Genomic DNA, 8,030 nt, shown 5'->3' on the forward strand with positions numbered 1-8,030 from the left:
GTGGGGTCATCTTGAATGGTAAAGTAAAATGAATCCTTAGAGCCACCTGACTCACTTGACACACCTCAATACTGATTCACACTTAGAGGGGAGGAAAACTTAGGTGCAATATGGTTTATCCGGGCTCTACCACAGTCTCTCCACATTGCCCTAGCTCCCAGACCTTGAGGCTAAACAAATAACCTTCAGCTTCTGTAGACATAGACAAACTGAGAGAGGAAGCAAACCCTACAGATAGCAAGATTTAATTCCTGTTCTTATTAATATATTTAGTATAGCACATCTATCATTTCAAATCTGATTCTCCTACCTTGACCATTAGAGTGAATGGGTCACCCAATTGATGAAAAAGCTAGTACTATGGATCTTAATACATATAACTTCCATCTTCGATATTTTCCATGTCCCTATGGCTTGAGGACTTCTAACCAAGGGAGATGTGGTGGCTTAAAGTTTTAAGTTAATGGTCTCGGGTCACAAATCAATTCATACCTAATGGCCACTGCTTCCATTCAGAGAAACACTGGATAAGACAATTAGACAGAATTTGCATACTCAGACCATCCAGCAAGTGATCTGTCCAAATGATAAGGTACCACCATCCATGAGTGATCTCACACTTTTGTTTTGCTTCTAGGATTGTTTTCCTTTCTTCCAGATTCCTATTTCTATAGGAGAGCAGCACTGTCATAAAAAGCAAGAAAGTGTATTAGCTGAAAAAATACTGGAGAGATGAGGTTCAATTTTTTTCTAGAAAAAGATGTGCTTTGTAACCATACTCAGGGATCCCAGTATTTTGAAATTTCAGGGGAGTGTAATTTACATGATACAGTGTGGTGCCTGAAGAACTGTCACTGACATATAATGCAATGGGAATGGCCTACCAGAATTTTTACAACCTTAAGCTCAAACTCCAAATCTAATGTCAAGTATGACAAAATGCATGAATTTATTGGTACTTTGATATGGACTGGGCATGGGGACCCCAGATCCCAGCTTCAGGCTGTGAAACTGTGAATTTATCTGATGTCAGGTGTTGCCTAAGACAATCAGGTTCCTTGAGGCAGTCTTCAGAAGGATTAACACTGAGAACTGTGTCCCAATCAGCAGTCACAGTGAAGGAGCCCAGGCCTCGAAAAGGGCCTCTTCTCTTGAGGCTTTTCCCCTAGAACTTCCATTGGCCCTGGATCAGAGACTAAATCAGGCTATTTTCCTGGGTCACAAGGGGACATATGGTCTTCATTAGGCAGGCGAAGTGGCAGGTTCAGAGACTTCTGGAGGCTGCTTCCTTATCTCTCCCAGGAGACTCAAGGTCTGTTCCTTCCTTCATTGGTGGGGATGGGGAGCTGGTAAAGAACTGATTATTATATAAGTGTAGCAGTGCTTCCCTGCAGAGAGGAGGTTGGGCTGGCAATGAGAAGAGTGGGTCATTTTCCTGTTGGGATACTTTCCCAGCTTTAGGCAAGCTTCATTTAAGCAGGATAATTTACCAAGCTATTGATTGCTGCTTCTGTTCCCTGACAGAAGGGACCCCAGAAGGAATAAAAAGTGTACTTCCTTTGTCTAACTGGGAGTTCTGTGCTTCTGGTCTCAGGGCTCATTAATGACCTTCAGGTTTCCTGACCCCAAAGCGAAGTTTTGGGCACCTGAAACCTGTTGCACAGTCCTGTCCAGACTCTTCTAAAAGAGAAGAGAAATAATCCAGGTGTTCTCAGGAGAGAGGAGAGACGGGATGACAGAGGTTCTGGGGTGAAAGGAGAGGTACGTAAAGGTACCAGTGATCCAGGGACTTGATAATAATGATGTAAAGATGTATTCCTTAAGTGGATGGATTCTGTGTTTAAGTCCTCTAGGAGCAGAATGATTTTTTTAAGGGATGAAATGATGTTTGCTGAGATGATGAATCATCAAGCCCCATTATCTTGGGAGGTGCAACAACACATTGCATTGCCCACACTTGGCATAGAGGCTACCCACCCATTAGCTTTTTAATCTGCCAAATGAGCTTGGACAATAAACGTCCCAGTGGCAACCATGATGGACTTAAGAGCAGAGGTTCCTTCATCTATATTTGCCTGGTAACAAATCCTCCCCCACTAACCCCACTGGCAGTCATGACTAATATAGGATACCTTCCTTTAACATGGGAGCTTTGATAAGATTTAATTTAACTTAGAAAAATTAGGCACTGCCTGTTGCACTTCAATTTTGTAAAACATGCTGTTTTAAAAACTTTTTTTAATGTTTATTATTGTTGAGAGAGAGAGAGAGAGTGAGCTGCGGGGGGGGGGGGGCAGAAAGAGAGGAGACACAGAATCTGAAACAGGCTACAGGCTTTGAGCTGTCAACACAGAGCCCCACGTGGGGCACGAACCCACCAGCCGTGAGATCATGAGTCAAGATGAAGTCGGATGCTTAATCAACTGAGCCACCTAGGCACCGGTTTACAAAATGCTTTTATGTGTATTTTCCCATTTAATATTTACGATCCTTCAAAGTGGGTTTCTTTTTTTTTTTTTTCATTTTTTTTTTTCAACGTTTATTTATTTTTGGGACAGAGAGAGAGCATGAACGGGGGAGGGGCAGAGAGAGAGAGGGAGACACAGAATTGGAAACAGGCTCCAGGCTCTGAGCCATCGCCCAGAGCCCGACGCGGGGCTCGAACTCACGGACCGCGAGATCGTGACCTGGCTGAAGTCGGACGCTTAACCGACTGCGCCACCCAGGCGCCCCCAAAGTGGGTTTCTTAATCCCCTCTTGTAGAAGGGCAATCTGGAGGACAGAGAAGGTAATATATACTTAGTGTGCTAGCATGGGAAGAGGGAGCTAGGATGGAGAGTGCCCTTGCACTGTGAGGAATTATTTGGCTGTCAATGACAGCAAAAACAATGGGACTGACTTAAGAAAGAGAATCTGTTGACTCGGGTACCTGAGAAAATCTAGCAGTAAGGCTGGCGTCAGGCAGGAGGGTTCAAGTTGGGGCTCAGTTGATGCCATCAAGGTTCAGTTTGTATCCGTTTCTTGGCACTAGATTCTGGACTGACTTTCTGTCTGTCATTTTGTACCTTTACGTGTACTTCTCAAGCACTAAGTAGAGCTGAAAATGGGTTGTCTCTCTCATAGTCCCTGCAAAAGTCCCATTGTGCCTTACTGTCTCCAGCTGGGTCACATGCCATCCCTGACCAGTCACTGCTGCCAAAAAGCATGAAACCATCTTTTGGCCAAGCCTTGAGTTGTACACCCATCTTAAAAGAAGACTGTCTGGGAAAGACAACTCCATCTTTACATGGACTGAGACTGAGAATGAGAATGGGGTTAATTCCCTGGGGGTCAACAGAGGGACTATTTCCAGAAGGTGAGTGAATGCTGGGTGTCAAAAGAAAACCAGATCGGCTACATCCCTCTCTCTCACTGCCCCAGTTCTGCCTGCTTGTCCAGAGTTATGCCACTGACTAATGCTTGGGAGTTGCAGGAAATGCTGATTCTGCACAGACCCTGGGACAGGCCAGAAGTGGGATGGGGCCCAGGACAGGAACTTGAGGTGGCAGCAATCAGTCAGAGGCCCCAACATCCATGTGGACAGACCATCCCATAATCTGTCCTCTCACTGTCTACCCCTTCTCATCCTAGAGCCCTTTACCTGCATTCCAGTCTAGTTGTGGCCGTAGCCCAGAACTTATCACCGGGAACACTTCTGCCACCTGAAAAAGCAGTCTGACATTCCACCGGTTTTATTCTTTCAGTTTATGCCCTCAGTATGCCAATTCTTCAACCTATTCAGCAGGAACTACAAGCCACTTTATGTGTCTCCCGGGCATCTGACAGCGTTTTTCTTCATTTCTTCCCTCTCCAAGGAAAACTTCGTGGTCCACCACTGAATCCCAAACCTAAAGAGCTCCACTCTCAACAGCCTTCCCCACTTGCCTTTCATCTGTCACCCTTGCCAAAGTCAGTTCTGTCCTTTTTAGACCCGTCTTCCGATAAGGGGCTGACCCCTCTTGGATAAAATCGCACAAGAAAGTAACTGATGCCACCATAAATGTTCCATACCAATGGGCAGCGCCAACACTGCCTGAAGACAACCCTTCATTCCCTCGGTGTTTACTGTGTACTGGGCTTCCTTCTAAGCATTGGGGGCACACGGGGAAGGAAACAAAGCTCCCTGTCTTCGGGGAGCTTCTAGGAGGGTTCCTCAGTCAATTCTCTTGCCTAAGCGCTCAAAACGGTTTCACTGGCCTACAATTTCTCCACAATCCCCACTCGTCCAGCATGTGTGCTGGATCACCACAGGGAAATGAGAAGTCACTGGATCTTTTCATCGCTAGCAGGTATCAAAGAGTAACAAAACCAAAACGTGAATCCCCATCCCTTCTTTCCTCTTTCCTTCCTATTATACTGTGAAGGGTTCCCCGGGGATCTGTCCCCGCTTCCCAATTTACAACACTTTTCCCACTGTGCTGGAATATTTGGCTTAGTCATCTGCTTTTCCAGAGGACTGAACCATGCGTACCTCACCACGGTCTGGCTGGCAGACGCAACGGAGCTCGAATCCCTCTGGCGGGAAGTAGGAGCAAAGGGAGGCTTTTCGCAGGGGAGGTCGGTCTGGCCTTGGGCCACGTGCACAGGCCAGTCACACCCCGGGGCGGCTCCGCCCCCAAAGCGAGCTGCACCCAGAGCCGGTCCACGTCCTGTTAAGGACACGCCCAGAGGCGTGGCGACGTCCAGAAGAGCCAGGCAGCGGGGCGAGTAGGGCCCAGGGAGTCACACGCGGGGGCGGCTCCGTGCCCAAAGGGAGCGGCACCAAGGGCGGGGCCACGTCCTGTTGGGGACAGGCACGGAGGCGTGGCGACGTTCAGGGCTAGCCATATCAGGGGCGAACGTCCCGGGAGCCACCCCCAGGGGCGTCCCCGAGAGGTTGTGGTGTTTGCCCTGGCGATGGCGGCCATGTTGGGCAGTCTAACGGTTAGCCCTCTCACCTCAGACTTCTGGAATCTGTGTCCATCACTTCTGGAAGGCGAGAGTTTTATTTGCCTCAAAGATAGATTTTGACGAAGGTTTCTGGATGGTGGAAGGACCTTGTCTCCTGCGCTGACAGAGGGATCCTTCCCAAAGTCTGCCATTTCCATCCTGGCGGTTGCTCCTTCAGGCCGCGCGACCCCTGACTCCCTCCCACAGGAGGCTGCTGCCTGGGAAAACGTGCTGACGCCCGGGGGTGGGGCTGCGCCTGGGCCGCGGGGCCCCTGTTGCCGAGGTCACTGGATGGCGCTTGCGCGGGTGAACCTAGTGTGGAATATAGCAGCGATGTTGGCTGATGTCAAGACGTCACTTTACACCAGCTGCCTGGTCTTGGCCAAGAAGCCTTTCTCAGACGTCATCTCTAGGTGCAGAGATAAAATATCTCATAGGGGTGGTCCTGAGGCCTGGAATGATCAAATGAAGTTTTGAGTAGTGTTAAGGGCCGATGTTACTGCACGGGTTGGGGGTGCAGATGGTGACCACGTGGGCCTTGCAGCCCCTAGACGCCAGTGCCTTGGAAATGCCTGCACCAGTCAGGAGAGTGAGGCTTCAAGATGCAAGTTCATACACTAAATTAGGAATCCTCATTTCTGATTCCCTGCGAAACCGGTAACTGGTAGGATGCTCACAGTCTGCTAGTTGTTTTCAAAGGAGCCACAAGAGCTTTAATTGCTCTTTGGATCTAGCTGTGAGTCTAGTAGGAATGGTTCGGGGAGGGGCGAGGGGGGGGGGGTGGATCCCAGGTATAAGCCAATTGAGGCCTTCTGGACGGAGAGGCAGAGGCAGAACCATTTGTCCCACCTTTCAGGATCCCGGATAGCAGGAGGTGAGTCTCTCCAGCAGGCGGATTACAAGTTTTTTATTAAGCAGAAACTCTCACGTAATTGCCTTAAATTGCAGGTAATGATATATTTATGCCCCTCTGTGTCCCGTTCTGTGTTAAGCGTCACCATGTTTATCGTAGTAGGAGGTGGAAGAGAATCGTATTTGTGACTATTTCCCCTACTAGAAAGTGCACTTTTAGTGTATTTGGAAGATATGGAAAAGTAGTAGAGGAGAAACGTCATAGATTCCCACCTTCAAAACAATTACCGTTATCTTTTTGATGCATCTTTTAGAGATTTTTCTGTGCCTACTTTTAACATTGCTTAAATCTTATGCGCCTGAAATGAAAAACACTATCATAAACATTTTTATGTTATTGTAAACTTTCATAACATTTTTATGAGAATATTCTCTTAAGTGGTAGAGTATTTAATTCCACTTTCTGTTGACATTTGTGTAGTTTCTAACTTTTTGCAGGTTTAATATTTTGCTTACCATATTTGGTAATAATCGTACTTGCTTATAAGCCATCCTGTTCCAAACAGCACAAAGCTTTTCCTAAATTTCTGAGTAACCAGGAATCTGCTGCCCTGGGCCAGATTCTTTCTCTTTTTCCAGCTTCCTAGATGAGTTATGCATTCCTGTGGTTAGGTGTTTCAGCACTGGATTCTCCTTTGAGTTTCAAAGCAACAAAACCACCTGCTTGGTAAAACACCCTTAGTGTGAGATCTTCCAAACTTAACCTGTTGTCTTCCTTTATCTCCGACAATCCCTTCCGCAGACAGTCTCAGTATCAGTAGCATCTGACTGTCCAAGCAAGAAACACAAGAGCCATTTCACATTCCTCCCTCTTTATTTTTCCTGTAGCTAGTCAGCTACTACATGGAGGAAGTGGAAAAATATGCTGTGCAGAGAAATCTTAGAGCTCTCACAATATACTACATTCCCCCCAAATAGAAGGTAAGAGCCTTCAGGTCATAAGCTATATTTTTGTGATTAAATTTTTAATTATATTAGTAATATATGTTCACATTCTCCTGAGTCAAAATTAAAACATTCTTATTAAATACCCCATTGCAAAACAAAAACAAGTGTCTCATTCCACATTAATTAATTTCCTTGCTACTTATATCAATATAGACGATTGGTTTTCTACTTGATTTAATTCAGTCTGCTACTATCAATATTTTTTAAAAAATTTCTTAATGTTTTATTTTTGAGAAAGAGAAAGGGAGTACAAGTGGGGGAGGGACAGAGAGAGGGAGATACAGAATTTCAAGCGGGTTCAAGTCTCTGAGCTGTCTGCACAGAGCCCGACATGGGGCTCAAACTCACAAACCATAAGGTCATGACCTGAGCCAAAGTTGGCCACTTAACCGACGTCAAGGTACCCCTGCTACTATCAATATTTATTTTGGTGTCCAAATTGTCACATTTAGCTCATTACTGCAGTCTGACTTTTGTGTTCTTTTGATTTGTCTCATCGCTTTCTACTTTCTGACCCAAAAATGTTTTAGTCTCATTGTATACTTTCCCCTGCAAATCCTGGGTTCAGCCATGTAAGCAGGTAGTCCTGCTTTCTTTAATGGAGAATGGTGTTGAGAAGCCAAGACCAGTGTGCTAGATACATTCATTATTAAGATGTTGTAGCTTGTAGGTCCTTTCAATAAACAAAGGGAATACATATAAGCATGCACACTGACACAAATTAACGGATTTAAATATCAGTTTATTTCTGTCTACATCTATATATGTTGAGAGTCATGAGTTCACACCAATACTTCCAGTTACTATCTAACACCACTGGGTTCATTGTAGTTTTCTACCTCTCCATGTTTTAATTAATTAATTAATTTTTAATGTTTATTTTTTGAAAGAGAGAGAGAGAGATTCAGAGCATGTGAAAAAGACAGAGAGAGTGGGAGACACAGAATCTGAAGCAGGTTCCAGGCTCTGAGCTGTACGCACAGAGTCCGACATGGGGCTCAAACCCACAGAAGGCAAGATCATGATCTGAACAGAAGTTGGATGTTAACTGACTGAGCCACCCAGGTGCCCCTACATTTCCATGTTTTTAACTTCTTTCTTCAACAGTGAGGAACCTGGTTCCCTTATTTTTTTTATATGTATGTACTTGTTCAATCATTCCGACTGTATGGATGCAGTTTTCATCTCCACTGTCTCATCCA

Source organism: Leopardus geoffroyi, chromosome D4 (genome assembly GCF_018350155.1).
Source record: "Leopardus geoffroyi isolate Oge1 chromosome D4, O.geoffroyi_Oge1_pat1.0, whole genome shotgun sequence".
NCBI classification, from domain to species: Eukaryota; Metazoa; Chordata; class Mammalia; order Carnivora; family Felidae; genus Leopardus; species Leopardus geoffroyi.